At 43.1% G+C, this 19,327-nt stretch overlaps 1 protein-coding gene across 1 annotated transcript in view; it reads left to right on the plus strand.

Annotated features, from left to right (window-relative positions):
* The first annotated feature begins 4,281 nt into the window (after positions 1-4,281).
* The window catches only part of ACOXL (acyl-CoA oxidase like), a 371,685-nt gene continuing 356,639 nt past the window's right edge, over positions 4,282-19,327 (plus strand). The window contains exons 1-2 of the mRNA XM_030921547.1: positions 4,282-4,415; positions 5,666-5,762. The gene's annotated coding sequence lies outside the window, so the exon portion shown is untranslated. The remainder of the gene's footprint in view (positions 4,416-5,665; positions 5,763-19,327) is intronic.

The following is a 19,327-nucleotide window of genomic DNA, read 5'->3' on the forward strand; positions in this document are numbered from 1 at the left end:
ACTTAATGTTGTTAAAATTAAACATCATTTCAATCAAAATCTTGGAAAGTTATTTCGAGGATATCAACAGCTGATTCTAAAGTCTGTAAGGAGAGGCAAAAGACTCACAATAGCCAATACAAAATTGAAGGGGAAGAACAAAGTTGGAGGACAGCCACTACTGGCTTCATGACTTACTACAAATCTATGGTAATTAAAATAGTATAGTGGTGGTGAAAGAACAGACAAATGGATCAATGAAACAGAATAGAAAGTCCAGAAATGGACTCACATAAATAGAGTCAAGTGGTCATTGACAAAGGAGCAAAACAATAAAATGGAGAAAAGATAGCTTTTTCTACCAATGATGCTGTGATAACTGGACATCAACATACAAACCCCACCCCCCCACATAAATCTAGACAGAGACCTTACACCCTTCACAAAAAGTAACTCAAAATGGATCACAGGCCTAAATGTTAAATGTCAAACCATAAAATTCCTAGGAGATCTAGAAGAAAGTCCTTAGGACTTTGCATTTGGTGATGACTTTTTAGATATAACACCAAAGGCATGATCTATGAAAGAAAGAATTGATAAATTGAATTTTATTAAAAGGAAAACTTTCTGCTCTGTGAAAAACAACGTCAAAAGGATGAAAAGACAAGCTGTGGATTGGGAGAAAATATGTGCAACAGACACATAGACATGTCTAATATAAGACTGTTATTCAAAATATACAAAGAACATTTCAAACTCAACAATAAGAAAACAAACAACATCATCAAAAAATGGGCCAAAGACCTTAACAGACACCTCATCAAAGAATATATATAACAGGCAAATGAGCATATTAAAAATGCTCAACATCACATGTCAGTAGGGCAACACACATTAAAACAACAATGAAACACCACTACAAGTCTGTTAGAATAATCCAGAACACTGACAACACTAAATGCTGATAACAAGAAGTCTTATTCATTGCTGGTAAGAATGCAAAATGGTATAGCTGCTTTGGAAGACAGTTTGGTGATTTCTTACCATATGGTCCGGTAATCATTTTCCTTGGTGTTTACCCAAAGGAATGGAAAACTTATGTGCACACAGAAACCTGCACATGAATATTTATAGCAATTCTAGTCATAATTTCCAAAACTTAGAAGTATCCAAGATGTCCATCAGTAGTTGAGTGGATAAATTAACAGTGGTGCCTCCAGGCAATGGAATATTATTTAGTGCTAAAAAGAAATGAGGAATAAAGCCATGAAAGAAACATGGAGACTAAAAGGTATTTACTAAGTGAAAGAAGACAACCCAAAAGTCTAGTTGAAGTACTGCATTATTTCAACTGTATGACATCCTGGAAAAGGCAAAACTATGGAGACAGTAGAAAGATCAGTGGCTGTCAGGGGTTGGGGGAGGCATGGCACAGAGGATTTTTAGGGCAGTGAAGCTACTCTGTATGATGCTATAATAGTAGATACATGTCATTATAAATTTATGCAGACCCACAGAATGTACAATTCCAAGAATGAACCCTAATGTAAACTATGAATTTGGGTGATAATGATGGGTAATGTACGTTCATCACCCATAACAAATATACCACTCTGGTGGGGGATTTTGATAGTGAGGGAGGCTATGTGCATGTGGAGGCAGGAACTATATGGGAAATCTCTGTACCTTTTAATCAATTTTGCAGTGAGCCTAAAACTGCTCTAAAAAAGTCTATTAAAAACCCATAATAAGTAATCTAGTCTACTATAGTTTTACTCATTCTGAAGTTATTTCTTTTCTGAAAGTTCTAACCTTCTTCTCCTATCATTTCCTTTCTGTTTAGAGAACTACCTTTAGCTATTCTTTAAGTCAGCTTGCTAGCAAACATTCTCTTACATTTTTTTGGCCTGATAAGATGTTTATTATTCCTCTTCTTCATTCTTGGAGGATATCTTCACTGAATATAAGATTTGCCATTGACAGTTATTTTGTCTCTGCACTTGAAAAATGTTGAGCCACTTGTTTCTGGCCTCTGTAGTTTCCAATGAGAAATCTGCTATCATTCCAATGGTTTTCCCCTATAAGTAACCCATCATTTCTCTCTAGCTGCCTTCAAGATTTTTTCCTTGGCCTTAGTTTTCAGAAATTTAATTATTGTGTTTTTTGACATGGGCTTCTTTGGGTTTAGCTAATTATTTGCTCAGCTTACTGAACCTGTAGGTTTATTATGTCTTTTACCAAGTAGGGGAAGTTTTTAGCTATTATATCTTATACTACTTTTTTGGTCCAGTCTCTGTCTTTTTTTTTGCTTTTCGAAACTGAAGATATGCATGTTGGCTCTGTTGCTGTTGTCCCAAATGTTCCTGAGAAATATTTGTCTAATTTTTCAGTCTATATTTTCTTTGTTGTTTGGATTGGATAAATTCTATTGATTTGTGTTCTAGTCTAAAATAAAATATCTTAGATCAGGTTGCCTTTAAATAACAGAAATTTATTTTTCATATTCTGGAGACTGGGAAGTCCAAGATCAAGGTGCCAGAAGATTTGGTGTCTGGTGAGGGTCTTGCTTTCTGGTTCATAGATGGTGCCTTCCCACTATGTCCTAACATAGTGAAAGGAGCAAGGCAGCTCTCTGGGACCTCTTTTGTAAGGGCATAAATCTCACTCATGAGGGTGAACTGCTCATGACCTAATCATCTCCCAGAGCCCCTACTTTCTAACATAATCACCTTGGTGATTAGGATTCAACATATAAATTTTTGAGGACATACAAACATTTAGACCATAGCAATCTGTCATCAAGTTCACTGATTCTATTCTGTCATCTATGCTGCATTCTTGAGTTCATCTAGTGAGATGTAAAAAATTTTGGTTATCATATTTTTCAGTTCTATGATTTCCATTTTATTCTTTTCTATAACTTGCGCTTCTTTGATACAATTTTCTGTTTTTGTTCCATTTATTTCAAGAGAAATTATAATTGCTTATTGAAGCATGGTTATCATATTCGCTTTAAAATCCTCATCAGATAATTCCAATGTCTGATTAATCTTGGTGTTGGTATCTGTTGATTTCGTTATCATTCATGTTGTGATGTTCCTCGTTGCTGTGATGGTTCTTAGTAAATTCTTTGTATGTGTTCTGATGGTTCTTGGTATGATGAGCAATTTTTTATCATGTCCTAGACATTTTGGATATTTTATTATGTGGCTCAAGATTGATTGAATATTTTTAGCATGGAATCCCTTGTTGAGGTATATTGGGATGTCCACGTGGCCATGTATATTCAGCTTCCTGTTGAGCTGACTTACAGTTGTTGAAAAGGTATGGAGTAGAAATTCAGCTCCCCTCTTTGGCCCTGCCAACACCTACTCAGCTGATGTAGGGCATTGAATCTCACAGCCTCAGTTGCCTTCAAATGGGAATATGAGATCATTCCCCTCCCCACTGGGCTGAGCTGCCATCAGGAAGGGGGAAGTTGAAAGCTGACCCACATCACTTTGTTGTCACCGGTTTGGGATGGAAGCTCAGTTCTCTTCTGGGCGCTAATGACACCAGGGAAGGAGAGGGGTGAATTAAGTGCCAACTGACCCTATCTCCTACCACATCCTTTTTCCTTGTTAATACCAAGCAGGGGTGAAGTCTCAGCTTCCCATTGGGTCCTGCTGATGGGGTGTTGGTATGAAGCAGGGTGCGACTAGACTTAACTCGCATATTCTTGCTAGGCTTTGTTGTTGCTGGGTATAGATGGCCACTACTGGACTCCACTAATGCTACCCTGGCACCACCTGCTTTTGCTGTGCAGGAGATAGAAGATCAGCTCCCTAACTGGCCCACCAAGGTGTACGCCAGGTCAGGAACTCAGACACTCCAGCTGCTCTGCAAGACAAGAGGTGGAAGAGGTGGAAGATTAATTAACTCCCCTCAGCCTTGCAGCGAGGAATGGGAGCGCCCCCTCCTGCTTTTGCAGGGCTACGGGGTAGAGGGGAAGAGCAACACCCCCACTGAAACTGCAGGAGAGGAAGAGCAGCGCCCCCACTGAAACTGCACAAGAGAGGAAGAGCAGCGCCCCCACTGAAACTGCACAGGAGAAGAAGAGCAGCGCCCCCCCTGAAACTGCAGGAGAGGAAGAGCAACGTCCCACTGAAACTGCAGGAGAGGAAGAGCAACCTCCCACTGAAACTGCAGGAGAGGAAGAGCAGCGCCCCCACTGAAACTGCAGGAGAGGAAGAGCAGCGCCCCCACTGAAACTGCAGGAGAGGAAGAGCTACGTCCCCCTGAAACTGCAGGAGAGGAAGAGCAGCGCCCCCACTGAAACTGCAGCAGAGGAAGAGCAGCGTCCCCACTGAAACTGCAGGGGAGGAAGAGCTACGTCCCCTTGAAACTGCAGGAGAGGAAGATGGGTGTGTTTTGCTCTGGTGTTTTTCTGCTGTAGGGTGGGTATCTCCAATAAGGTTTTCTGTGTTAGGCCATCCTTTTCAAATCCTCTGGCTCTGAAATGTAGCCTGAGTGAGGTCTTCTAGGCTCAGGCTGTGTGTTGCATGGAAACATGCTAGGTGGCCAAAGAGGAACCTCTCCTTCTGTGTCAGTTTAGGTTCATTGAGCAGTGGTCACCAAGATGAGGCTAGATGTGCAAGAGATTTAATTGGAGAAAACACCTGTGAAGGTTAAGTGAGAGGGAGCTGGATTGGTGGGGAGAACCGCCACAGCAAAGGCAGTCAGGTCTGGCCCCCTTGAAAAGAGGGGCAGGAAAGGGTTGATCTGCGAAAGCCACAGACCACAGTGAAGTGATGGCAAATCTCTGCAGGCAAGTGGGGGTCCCAGAGCAGGTCACCTCTTGGGCAGGCATGGCCTGACTCTGGAACCTTGTGAGGTTCAACCATCAGCTGGTAGCAGCCAAGAGATGAGTAGCCTCACGGTGAATGTAATTACCATCACTCCGTTAATTCGAAGGTGTGGCAGCTGGAGGCAGGTATTCTCGAAGGCAACCCTGAGTGGCAATCCTTATGGCCACTACAGTCCACCTCTTGTAACATGCGTGACACTCCCTCTCCCCTGTCTCCCAAATGCTGCTTTTAAGTTATCTCAGACAATTTTCAAAGCCCTGCAGAGCAGGAAGTGCTGCAGTCTTGTTTTAAGATGGTCTTGGCCGGGCGCAGTGGCTCACGCCTGTAATCACAGCACTTTGGGAGGCCGAGGCGGGTGGATCACAAGGTCAGGAGTTCAAGGCCAGCCTGGCCAATATGGTGAAACCCTGTCTCTACTAAAAATACACACACACACACACACACACACACACACACAGATTAGCTGGGTGTGGTGGTGGGCATCTGCAGTCCCAGCTGCTCAGGAGGCTGAGGCAGGAGAATCGCTTGAACCCGGGAGGCGGAGGTTGCAGTGAGCCGAGATCGCACCACTGCACTCCAACCTAGGCAACAGAGTGAGACACCATCTCAAATAATAATAATAATAATAAGATGGTCTTGTCTGGAAATCCTGTCAGACATCCCTCCCCGTGTCTGACTGTATTGAACACCCAGTCTGTGTAACACACACACACTGTGCACAGTATCAAACAAGTGTTATGATGGACACAGCTTTCTATCTGAGCCCGGGGTCAAAGCATCCACAGTCTCCTCTCAGTCACCAATTATTGGCTGTCTTGTTTTGTATCTGTTCTTCACAGGTATGATTTAAGCTTGGATGAAATGAGAGCTTTGACAGTTCAGACAATGAGGTTTGCCATGGGTCTACCTCTGTTAAAACGTGCAGTTCAGGATCTGGTAAGTGTCATTGTTATTTTGGTATGGGGTGTGTGTGTGTGTGTGTGTGTGTGTGTGTGTGAGAGAGAGAGAGAGATTTTTTTTCTTTCTAAACTTTTAGGTTTAGAGGGTACACGTGCAGGTTTGTTACATGGATACTTATGGAGGTTTGATGTACAGAGTATTTCGTCACCCCAGTAGTGGGCACAGAACTCACGATAGGTGTTTTTTTGACCTTCACCCTTCTCCTACCCTCCTCCCTATTGTTTTCTGTTTTGTGTCTGAGTGTACTCAATGTTTAGCTCTCACTTATAAGTAAGAACATGCGGTATTTGGTTTTCTGTTCCTGTGTCAATTTGCCTAGAGATTTTGTTTTGTTTGCTTTTGTGACTTGCTAAGCCTGTTGATCTCATGCTGAGGGCAGCTGACAGGCACGTCTCGGTGGAGGAGAATGTCTTCCTCAGGCCCCTTTTCTGCCCCACTCCCACTAACCTAAGGAACCCTTCCTTCGGCCCACACATTCACTTCTCCAATCTCACCGGCAAGGGAATAGGAGTATCAGCAGAAGTAATAAAATATTTGTACACAAAACCAATATAATTTTAGGGATAAAATTAAATAGCTGGGAAATAGAAATAACTCATCTTAAGGGCTTTTAAAGCACTTTAGACTTATCCAAAGTTTATGTCTTATTTGTCTAAAAACTGTCATTCTAAATTTAGTGATATTATTTTAGTCAATTTAGCCTCATGAAAAAAGAAAGAAAGAAACAAAAAAATACGTGATTAGTGAGTTCCTTTGTGTCAGTATTAGGAATGATATATTTTAGCCAAGTTCATTCAGCTCCATGGCTTTCTTAACACTTTACATAGGAAAAAATATACCTCAGCAGGGCATGGTGGCTTACATCTGTAATCCCAGTACTTTAGGAGGCCAAGGTGGTCTGATCCTGGGCAGAGCCCAGGAGTTCAAGCCTGATCTGGGCAACATGGTGAAACCCTGTCTCCACAAAAAATACAAAATTGGTCAGGCACAGTGGCTCATGCTTGTAATCCTAGCACGTTGGGAGACTGAAGCAAGTGGGTCACTTGAGGCCAGGAGTTTGAGACCAGCCTGGCCTCAACATGGCAAAACATGGCCTGGGCAACATGGTGAAACACCATTTCTACTAAACAAGACAAAACAAAACAAAAATTAGCCAGGTGTGGTGGTGCACGCCTGTAGTCCCAGCTACTTGGGAGGCTGAAGCATGAGAACCCCTTGAACCAGGAGGCGGAGGTTGCAGTGAGCTGAGATTGCACCACCGCACTCCCGCCTGGGCAACAAAGCGAGACTCTGTCTCAAAAAACAAAAACAGAAACAAAACAAAACCCAAAAAGCCCAAAAAACTAAACAAAACAAAAACTAGCCAGGCATGGTGGCCCACACCTATAGTACCACCCTACTTGGGAGGCTGAGATGGGAGGATCGCTTGAGGCCCCGGAGGTTGACTGCAGTGAGCTATGATCGCACCACTGCACTCCAGCCTGGGCAACCAGAGTGAGACCCTGTCTCAAAATGAACAAACAAACAAACAAACAAAAAACCCAAAACCACCCCTCCTGTGAGAGCCCCTGGGGAGGAGCCTGAACTGGGATAGCTGCAGCTCAGTGGCGTGCTGAGGAGCCGGCCCTATCCTGAAGGCTGAGGAGCCGGCCCTATCCTGAAGCAGCCCAGCCCTCTCCCCGCCCCGCATGGTCTGGGAGGGAGAGTCTGAGGATTGAGGGATGGGGTCCTCCCAGTTCAGGAGACCGCAGGGGCGCCTTTCTTTGTGGAGCATAGAACAGAGCTAGTGGAGGCCTGAGATCCATGCTTGAAAGTAGATCCTTCTCCTTTCCCCACAATCCCACCAACCTTTGGTAGGTTGTCTAAGGAGACAAGGACCAATCCTGGAGTCTCCTCAGGAAGGAATTACAGGCAGAGCCTTGGCACCACCTGCGCTGCAGTGCTGCAGGCACCTCCACACTGACGAGGGCACTGCAGTGTCAGCTGAGTTGGAGAATGTGCAGATGGAGGTTCACTTGGCACAGGAAAACTCCCACATGACAGAGTGGAGCGTGCTTGCAAAGTGTAAGAAATCATTTCATAGCAAGCAGTTTGGCAGAGATTTTCAAGCTAGGAAATTAATTGCCTCTTGATGGAGCATCCATTTAGAGCTGTGAATACAACCAAAAAAGAAAAAAAAAATACAAAAACAACCAACTCTTTGCTGCCAACCACTCTCTCTATCAGAGTAGCCTCCAAGGGCATTCGGCATGGGGCTGGTTGGAAGGTGAAATCTTGGCCTGTGGCCAGCTTCTTGCTCCCTTAATCAGCCCACCATGTCTGTGGCTTAACTTAGTGTCAATACTTGAGACCTGGACGTGAGAGCTGATCCCTTAATGAGGCTTGTTAATTGCCACCAGACCCGCTGAGTCTGAAGGATTAGCCTCTGTAATCTCGTTCCTGATGAAGCGTGTTGAGCTCTGGATCCAATTATCTTCCTGTTTTCCTGGCTCACTTAGTGGCCTTAGGCAGCCTGGACAACTCTCTGTCCTGGGTGATTAGATATAATTCCTCCAGGAGGCACAGGATTGGCCCTAGACGATCCCTCCAGTCATTTCTGTGAATTATCTTGGCCTGTTTGGCACCTCTCTCTGTATGAATTCGCAAAAACCAGTAAACCCGAAGGAAACGAAACTGTCCATCAGTGCGGCAGGCTCATCTCGCTGGGCGGATGTCATGAGACTCAGCGGCACATCTGTGTTTGAAGGCTCTCAAATTCCACCCTGTAAACAGCTGGAGGAGCTGTCCACATCCAGTAATTCTAGAAGTGTTACATGATTCGTCCTGCCTCTTAATAAAACGACTGAGTCATGGCTGTCCTCCCTGCTCAGGGAGCGTGGCAGGCCCGTCTTTGTTTACCTGGACCCTCCTTTCATGTTGCTCTTCACTTTTGTGGATGATCTGATGAGCTCTGAGGCAGAACGCAGTGTATAATGTGTAATGATGATGTTCTAGAGGACAAATGAGGGAGTCTCATTCGCTCCAGGTCTCTATGGACAGTCCGCAGGCCAAGAATAAGCCATTAGAATATTTCTACGCTGTGTTTTCCCCTCTGCCATCTGTAATAGATTTTAGATGTTTCAGTAATTTTAAAGGGAAAAAACAGTATGAGTCTGATTGCAGAGTGTGCGTGCACACACACACAGACACACACAGTGTGAACACCATCATTGTTCTCTGTGCCGACTTCTGCACCTGTTTCTAGTGACATCACCTTTGTGCACCTCAGCCAAGAGCTCTCTTGTTCCCCTGAAGTTTCCAGAATTGGATCCTGGGCAGGGGGAGTCACCAACTGCCTCTATTTCCAGATGCAGAGACAGAAGACCCAGGTCTTAACATCTGCTTTGTGGCAGTGTCTTGTCATGTGTGGGGACAGCTTCCTCAGAGATGCTCATCCCTGGAAGCTGACAGAGTCTGCTGGTTGATCAGCCTGCACTGATCTTCACCATAACAGACAGTGACAACTCAGGTTGACTGAGTACATGTTCTATGCCAGTCCCAGCACTAAGAACTTTAAATAGATGATGTCATTCAATATTCACAACATCCCTCATGGCATTCCCATTTTACAGATAAGTAAACTGAAGCTGAGTAATTGGACTGAGGTTAGTTATACAATTAGTGAATTGTATATATAAATGACTAGTGAACCAGGGATTCAAACCCAGGTGCTCTGCTTCCTGAGCCCACGTCAAACAGGTGGTGCTTGGCCCTGTCTGCACGATAGAAACAGCCAGACAATTTTCAAAGCGCCTGCTGTGAAGGCTTTTGCTCAGGCCAATGAGGTCAGCATTTACATCTTCCAGGTGACCCACTGTGCATCTGGGGTTGAGGACTGCTGCACTATGCCTCCTTTCCTGCACCCTGTCTCCTCAAAATTGTTCCCATTAAGCATTTGGTCCCTACCAATCAGGGTTTGCAGCTGACTCATAAGGAAACTGCATCTCAACATTACCTTTCCCCAGGAGGGAGCCAGCGGGGATGAGGCTGCTTTCAGCCAAGTGTAGTGCGGATTGGGGACAGATACCTGGATAATGAAAATCCTACCCCGACTCCTTCCTCCCACCACCACTCTACAACCATTCTCTCTCTCACCCAGAGTTCTAGTTTTTATCCCCATGATCCACACGAGTGAGGGGCATAGTTGTACCATCATTATCTAAACCAGTGATTCTCAAAGTAAGGTCCTGTGTGTCCCTGAAGACCTTTTCAGGTGCTACCTGGAAAGTATATGTCCAACTACGTGCATGTGAGACACTGGATATCCATCATAAACTTCAACCAAAACAACATATCACAACAGACAGCACAAAAGCAGGTGTGAAAGTGCAGCTATCTTTTATTGAGCCAGATATTAAAACAATGTGAAACAATGCCATTCTTCTCATGAGTTTTTTGAAATTATGATTAGTTTTCATAAAAATTATGCCATATGATAAATTGACAGCTATAGCCTGGACAAACAAAACCTCTCTGGACTCCTCAAAAAAGGTCCAGGGACCATAAAGGTTGAGAGTCACTGATCTAAGTCATCTACTATTTTCTCTGGAAGCTCAGTCTCAGCAGATCAGAGGGGAACTAGTAGGACATTGGTTGCATTACATTTATATTACATGTATTATGATTATCATTTTTATCAGAATTTTAGGTAATCTCCGTTTGAGGTGTTTTTGTATTTAGAGAAATACCAGGTGGGTGATCAGATCTAAAATGGAAGAATGTTGTAAGGTCAGCTCACCTTAGAAGGTGTTTGGGAATGCCGGGGAGGATGGTTACTTTTCTACTCACACCCTGAGAGAAGAAACAGCCTTTCCCAGGAAGCATTTACATTGAAGCCCTGAGAGTGTTGTGCAAAAGGAGCTGAGCCAGGAATCTGCCAAGAGGCTGAGATGCCTGTCCTGTCCCAGTCCCAACTCACCCGGGCCCTGCCTTGTTGCCCACAACTTCCAGTGCCAGCCCCAGTGAGTGCTTCAGGCTGTGACTGCTATACTCCCCCACCCATCCCAGGACTGGCTCCTGACCGACGGACAGACTGAGCTCTTGGCTCTGCTGCCCTGGCCTTGGCTCCCCCTTGGCCCTCTGGCTTCTGTTTGTACTGGAACCCAGGCTTTTCCTAGTGGACTGTGACAGGCTCCCCTGGCTCTTAGTTCTATGTACTGTCTTTGGCAGGAGTCCCTGTCCCAGCTCCAGCTCCACAGACTTGGACATTGGCCACTTGGCCAGCACTGTGGTCAGGCCAGCCCTGGCTGCATGGGATATCTTGGAGGATTTGGGCAGAGACGATAGGACAGAGCGGTCTGTTTACAGAAGTCCCTCTGTGTAGATTGGCACCTGAATGCAGTTGTCATCTGTGATAGCCATAGGGATTACTTGAAAGCGGGGCATGTCAGGGAGTGAGCTGGACCTGCCCTGGGACTCCAGTGCAGCTGGAATCATGGTGCTATTTGTTTTTTGACACTGCAACAATTCTGCATTAAAAAAACACCCTTTTCATTCTAAGCCTTCATTATTACTCATGCAGTGAAATACTATGTAAAAAAACAATAATTATTTCTTGCTACCTTTTGCCAAGTCCCTTCCATGTGCCAGGTGAGGTGATTCGTTCATTTTATAATTATTTATTGAACACCTGCAGTGAGCCAGGCATTGCTCTGGGGGCAGTGAACAAAGCAGGCAGAAATTACCTGTCTCAGTGGAGCTTACATTTTTATCTGGGAGGAATCAGACTCTAATAAACAAGTAAATTTCTGGTATGTCAGTTGCTGGGGATAAAAATCAAGTGTGGTAAACTGGAAAAGAAGAAGTTAAATAGTCTCTGTGAGCAAATGACAGGATCTTTTATGTAGAAAACCCCAGGATTCTACAAAAAATCTGTTAGAATTAATAAATTCAGCAAAGCTACAGGATAAAAATCAACATGCAGAAATCAATTGCATTTCCATACGTTAATAATGAAGAATCCCAAATGAAATTGAGAAAACAATTCTACTTATCATAGCATCAAAAAGAATAAAATACTCAGGAATAGACTTACCCAAGGAGGTAAAGACTTGTACATGGAAAACTACAAAATTGCTGAAAGTAATAAAAAGACACAGATACATTGAAAGGCATCCTATGTTCATGAATTGGAAGACCTCATATTGTTAAAATGTCAACACTACTAAAGCAATCTACAGTTTCAATGCAATTCCTATCAAAATCTCAAAGATGATTTTTGCAGAAATAGAAAAACTCATCCTAAAATTCACATGGAATCTCAAGGGACTCTGAATAGCCAAAACAATCTTGGAAAAGAAGAATAAAGTTGGAGGCCTCTCACTTCCTCATTTCAAAATTTACTGCAAAGCTACTGTAATCAAAACTGTGGAACTGGCATAAAGACAGGTGTAGAGACCAACGGAATGGAATAAAGAGCCCCTAGAAATAAAACCTCACATATGTGGTTAATGATTTCTGGCAAAGGTGTCAAGACCATTCAGTGACGAAAGGGCAATCTTCTCAACAAATGATGCTGGGACAACTGGATATCTATAAGCCAAAGTATGACATTGGAACTTACCTTATGGCATATCCAAAATTTAACTCAAAATGGATTAAAGACCTAAATGTAAGAGCAAAAACTAATAAAAAATTCAAAGAAAACATAAAGGGCTTCATAACATTGGATTTGGCAATGATTTCTTGGATAGAACACCAAAAACACAGGCTTTTGGAAAACATAGGTACATTTTCAGAATAAAAATTATCTAATCATTAAAAACAATTTTTAAAAAGATTTAGTAAAAATTTGTATAAAATAAACTGGACTACATCAAAATCAAAATCTTTTGTGCGTCAAGGGACACTATCAACAGAGTGACACATGGAATGGGAAAAAATATTTGCATGTTATATATCTGGTAAGGGATTGATATCCAGAATAGATAAAGAACTCCTTCGACTCAACAAGAAAAAACCAAACAACTAGATTTAAAAATGGTCAAAGAGTTGGAGGATATTTCTTCAAAGATACACAAATGGCCAATAAACACATAGAAAGATGCCCAACATCGCTAATCATTAGGGAAATGCAAATCAAAACCACAATGAAATACCACTTGGCACCCATTAGGATGATTACTATTAAAAAAAAAAAAAACAACAACAGAAAAGAACAAGTGTTGGAGACGATGTGGAGAAATTAGAACCCATGTGCGCTGCTGGTGGTGATGTGGGAATGTGAAATGATGTAGCCACTGGGGAACACAGTATGGCATTTCCTTAAAGAATTAAATACAGAATTACAGTGCGATCCAGAAACTCCATTTCTTGGTATATACCCCAAAGAAGTGAAAGCAAGGGCTCAGACAGCTGTTTGCACATCCATGCTAATAGTGGCATTATTCCCAATAGCCAAAAGGTAGAAACAACCCAAATGTCAATTTGGCAGATGAATGGCGTAACAAAACGTACAAAACGTGTGTAATACATACAATGGGATGTTATTCAGCTTTAAAAGGGAAGGGAATTTTAATACACATGATAACATGGGTGAACCTGGAAGACATTATGCTGAGTGAAACAAGCCAGTCACAAAAAGATAAATGCAGTGTGCTCTTACATGAAGTATTTAGAGTGGTCAAATTCATAGAGATTGGAAGTGGAATGGTGGTTTTCTGGGTCTGGGGGAAGGGGCAAATGGGAGTTAGTGTTTAATGGGTGCAGATTTTCAGTTTGGGAAGATTAAGAAGTTCTGGAGATGGATGGTGATGATGGTTGCAAAACACTGTGAATGTACTTAGTGCCAGAGAATTGTACACTTAAAAATAGTTGAAATAGTTTTATGGACTATTTCATAGTAGTGTGTATGTTATACACACTACTATGAAATAGTAGTGTATATGTTATATACAAGTGTATATGTTAATTTTTTTAAGTGAAGATGTAAAGGTGCTCGGAAGAGTCGGAGGGACAGGTGGGGGCCTCATGATGAGGTAACATTGGAGCAGATGCCTAAGAAGGGGGGAGCGAGACAGCTGGAGGTCGGTGAACAGCATCCAGGCAGAGGGAACAGCACTAATGAAGGGCCTAAGGCGGGAGTGTCCTGGGCTTGTTAATGGAATGACAGGTGCCATGTGGTGTGAGCAGAGTGAGAGAGGAGGACAGAGGTGGTGACAACAAGGGAGGTGGTGAGTCTCTGGAGTATGAAGGGCCTTATGAGGCATTTGATTTTCTTCAGACCGGATAAAATGGAAGGCCTTGGAAGGACTGAGTGGAGCAGGACCTGTCTGACTGGGTCTCTGGGCTGCTGGCTTAGGAATATACTATATGAGAGGCAGGACTGCAAACAGGGAGCTGAGCAGTCAGCAGGGAGAGAGCAGTCACCAGGGAGAGAGGTGGTGCTAGCTGGGACCAGAGTGACTGCAGTCAAGATGATGAGAAGTGGCAGGAATAGAGATTCTACTGAAGGTCAAGCAGTAGACAGATACTGATAATGGAAGTGGAGTGAGAGATAGGAAAGGAAACACGATTCCCTGGTATTTGGTCTGAGCAAATCAACTAGAAGGATGGGGTCACCATATACTGGGTGGGAAGCCTAGAAGAGATGTTGGGTTAAATCTGGAGCTAGTCTTTAGATGTGATCATCTAAAGATATTTGCGATGTGTAGGGTCAAGGTACGGGGAAGCCATCAGCATAGAGATGAATTTAGAGCCATAAGGCTGGAGGGATCCCCATGGCATGGGTGTTGACAGAGAAGGGGGGTCCAAAGGTGGAGCCTGGTGCGAAGGACCAGAAAGGAGACTTGAGAGAAGTGGCCATAGAGGTAGGGACAAGTGTAAGAGGGCTCATAAGCATTTTACATACATCACTCCATTAAATTATCATAGCAAATCATAAAGTATGGTGCTCATTTTACAAGTCAGGGACTAAAATGTAGGTAGAAAAGGTAACTTGTCTGAAGTTCAATAGTAAATGAAGCAGAGGCAGGTTTCAAGCCAGTTGGCCCAATTCCACAGCTGTGTGTGGTGAAACTCCACCCTGCAGTCTTTCTGTTGTGATGGGGACAGAATAGAGGGATGGGAGAATTGAATCTTGTAACTAAAGATGAGTAGGAAACCATCTCTGTCTTCCATGTGTGCACTGTCTTGTGGGCCAGGGGCTAGAGTGCATTCATCCAGGACAGTGGCTCAGACAGGAGCCGTCAGCATGGGTAGCCCTCCTGGGTGAGCTGGGGTTGACACTGGCCACGGAGGCTGCACAGAGCGCAGCACTGACCTTCTGTGTATGGGGGGTTGAGGGAGGCTGTCCTCATGATAGCACCTGGGGAGAAGCCACACCGCTTCAAGGAGTTGGGGCAGGTGTCCTATTTTGGGGCTGTCCAAATAGGGTAGCATAGAATGCGGGTAGCATTAGTGGTTTCCAGTGGCTGCCTTCCTGCCACAAGACAAAGCTGGTCTTGGGCTTGTGAGCCGAGTTCAACTATTGGAAGCTCGCAATGGGACCAGCCAGCAGGCAGGAGTTGCATGCAGGTAGAGAAGGCAGGGTTAGGATTCATGTTGGCAGCAGCGGCCATGCCCAGTTGGGGCCGCGACTTCTGGGCCACATTGAACCTGAAACACCTGCAGTGTTTTTTCCTTTGATTCCTGGCACCAGGGCCAACTTGGCTCTTACCAGTTTTCCAAGTCTGCTTTTCTACCTTCTACTGATGCTGTGAGGCTTGGATAGATGAGTCAGTTACAGATAGACACTATACAAAGATGCACAAACCATCACTGGGAAAAATGCTGAAGAATTTCTCATTATCCAAAGTAATGCATGTTCATTACAGGAAAGTTAAAAATACAGACAGGTGGAGACACATACACAATTGCAAAATTCTGTTGTACAAAAATAACTGGTAACAGGCTTACATATCCCAATCTGGTCTTTTAAAATGTATCATATATGAATTTATACTTATATTGTTTCTAAAAGGGCATATGGGATAGTCATAGTACAATTTTCTCACCATCGTGCAATGGCTATGGGTTTCTGATTTTGCAGTCAGATAGAACAGGGTTCATGACTGGCTCCTTCACTGAGGAGCCCTGTGGCCTTGGGCTAGTTTTTGAATTCTTTGCATCTCAGTTTCTTTCTCTGAAGGGTGGATGATAACAATACTTACCCTAAAGGGTTGATGTGAGGCTCAAATGGCGTAACACATGTTAAGTTGTCCAGACAGTGTTTGGGCACGTAGGAAGTGCTGAATGAACGCTCAGCGGTAGTACTGCTTGACCATCCAGTTTTTAAGTAGTCATGTGGTATACTTACCTCTCACAATGTTGAATAATTGGAACAATATTTGCTCATGGGCCAAAAATTATAAGCAACCATTAATTTCCATTAAAATGAATATAGAATGCTGCATAAAAGTAAGCTTGTACATCAAGCTGGTAATGTCAATAAGATACATTCATTATTACCTGCCACCAATATCAATCAATTCTATAATTACACTAATAATCATAAACATTTTCAAAGTAAGTAGGAATTTGGTAGTAAGCATGTGCTGCCGGGGGAAGAGGTGTTAAATTTGAGGCAAGAATTTGGAAAATCCTACACTGTCAGGGTCCTGCAATAATATCGTGAAAAGAGAAAAATATCTTTAGACGGAGCCGCGGGAATGTCACCTTTCATCAATCCTGCACTGGACTTTCCTGGAGTACTCAAAGGCCCTTGGAGAGAGCAGAAGTACATGGCTACAGCCTTTGTTACAGAATGCTCCCAGGATCTGTGCAGCTGGCCTACTATGTGGCCCCTGGACCCAGCAAGAATTAAGAAGGGCCACTGCATGGAGGACATGGTCAGAGGGTTAGATTTTCTTGCAGTGGTAACTGGAGTCATTGGAGGTGTTCGCTATGGTGCGGGGAGAGAGGAGGAAAGAAGGAACACAACATGATGCTTAGTTTAAAACTGTTGTAGTACCTTGATCCAAATTTACAGATTGATTCAAAACATATATGGAAATGCAAAAGACCTAGAAGAGTTAAAGCAGTTGTAAAAAAGGACAAAGTTAGAAGACTCACTACATGACTTCAGCCCTTATATTATAAAGCTGCTCAAGATCATGGGGTATTGGCATAAGGAAAGACAATGAGATCAATGGAATGGAATGGTGAGTCCTGAAAGAAACTCATACATATATGACCAATTGAGTTGCAAAGACAATTCAATGAGAAAAGCAGTGTCTTTGCAATAAACGATGCTGGAACAAGTACATAAACGTACAAGAAAAAAGTTAACTTTCATCCCTACCTCATGCTACACACAAAACTAATTTGAGACACATTAGACGCCTAAACAGAGACACAAAAATTACTACATTTGTAGAATAATAGAGGAGAATGTCCTGTTAGGATAGGCAGGGGTTCTTATAGGAAACTCAAAAATCACTTGAACATGTAAAAGAAAATATGTTAATGAACTGTCTACATTACAATTAAAAACTGCTGTTCATCAAAAGACACCATTAAGAGAATAAAAAGGCAATGTACAAAGTAGGAAAAAACCTGTAATGCATTTATCTGATAAAAACTTGTGTCCAGATATAAAGGATTTGTGCCCATACTATATAAAAATCCCTAGAACTTGGTGATAAAAAGACAAACAGTCCAATTTTTAAAATGTGGCAAAAGACACGAACACTTACAAATGGCTGTTAAGCATATGAAAATGTGCTCGTATCTCTAGTCATCTGAGAAATACATCTTTAAACTATAGTGAGATAACATTATACTCCCTCCAGAATAGCTAAAATTGGACAAGACCGACAATGCTGGTAGGATGTGGAGAAACTGGAACTCTCATTCATTGTTGGGAGGAGTGTAAAATCGTACAACCATTTTCAAAAACTGTTTGGCTATTCCTTACAAAACTAAACCTACACTTTAACCCCGCAGCTGCATTCGTAAGGATTTACAAAAGAGAAACAGACACATGTCCCAAAAGATTTGTACACAAATGTTTATGTCAACTTTGTTCATAAGAGCCTGAAACTGGAAGCCACCCAAATGTTCACTAAAGAGTTTCGTTTAGACAAATTATGAACTATTCATAGATGGAAACCATTCAGATAATGAACTATGGATATCCTTAGTTTAACATAGATACCTCTTTTGCATGGAAGAAGGCAGACCCTGAAGAGCATATACTGTTTCCTGCTTGTGTGACTTCAAGAACAAGCCAAACTAGTGGGTGGTGATACAAAAAGAAGTGTGAGGCTGGGGGTGATAGTGACTCATGCCTGTAATCCCAGCACTTTGAGAGGCTGAGGCAGGAGGATTGCTTGAGACTAGGAGTTTAAGACCATCCTGGGCAACATTGTGAGACCTTTGTCTCCAGAAAAAAAAAAACTTAGCTGTCTGTGATGGCAGACCTGTCATCCCAGCTACTCAAGAGACTGAGGCAGGAGGATCCCTTGAGCCCAGGAGTTTGAGGCTACAGTGAGCTACAATCACACCACTGCACTCCAGCCTGAGCTATGAAGTAAGACTCCATCTCTAAGAAACAAAGAAAAGAGAACAGTGGTTGCCTGTGAAGGTGGGTACTAACTGCAGAGGGGCATGGTGATGCCTGCTGGGGAAAGGGAATGCCCTGTGCTCTTGATTGATGTGATGGTTACACAGGTAGATAAATGAACATAACTCATGTGCTTAGGCTCTGTGCATTTCACTGGCTGTAAATTTTACCTTAATAATAACTGATAATAAAAAGCTCATAGTGGCTGATGTTTGGGGCAGGGTGGACACAGGAGGCCAGTCAAGAGGCTGTTACTATAGTCCAGGGCACAAGAGTGTGTTGAAGAGATGTAAAAAGTGGCCAGACTTGGCCAGGTGCAGTGGTTCATGCCTGTAATCCCAGCACTTTGGGAGGTGGAGGTGGGCAGATCATGAGGTCAGGAATTCAACACCAGACTGGCCAGCATGGTGAAACACCATGTCTACTAAAAATACAAACAAATTAGCCAGGTGTGGTGGCATGCGCCTGTAATCCCAGCTACTTGGGAAGCTGAGGTAGGAGAATCGCTTGACCCTGGGAGGCCGAGGTTGCGGTGAGCCAAGATCGCACCACTGCATTCCATCCTGGGTGACAGAATGAGACTCCATCTCAAAAAAATAAATACAAAAATAAAAATAAAAAAATAAAAAAAAAGAAGTGGCCAGACATGGGGTCTTTTGGAGGGAAGGCCAGGGCTGGTTAGCCCAGGAGGTGAGAGTCTTGCTTAGAGCTGGCAAAGGAGGCCGTGTGGGCTAACATCAGAGGAAAGACAGCTCAGATGTAAAAATAGAAAAACATACATTTTTTCAGAGTTTATAGCAGATTATTACATCACAATGATCTGTTACATCAAGTGCTCTGCGAAGAAAAGGGAGTATTTTAAGAAAAGCTATCTTCCTCTGAGGCTGAATTTATTAAGTATACATGTGAATAGCATGGGCTGTAATTTAGGATAAACTATAAGCTTGGGTATAGTATTAAT

The sequence above is a fragment of the Rhinopithecus roxellana genome, chromosome 17, assembly GCF_007565055.1.
Source record: "Rhinopithecus roxellana isolate Shanxi Qingling chromosome 17, ASM756505v1, whole genome shotgun sequence".
Classification (NCBI taxonomy): domain Eukaryota; kingdom Metazoa; phylum Chordata; class Mammalia; order Primates; family Cercopithecidae; genus Rhinopithecus; species Rhinopithecus roxellana.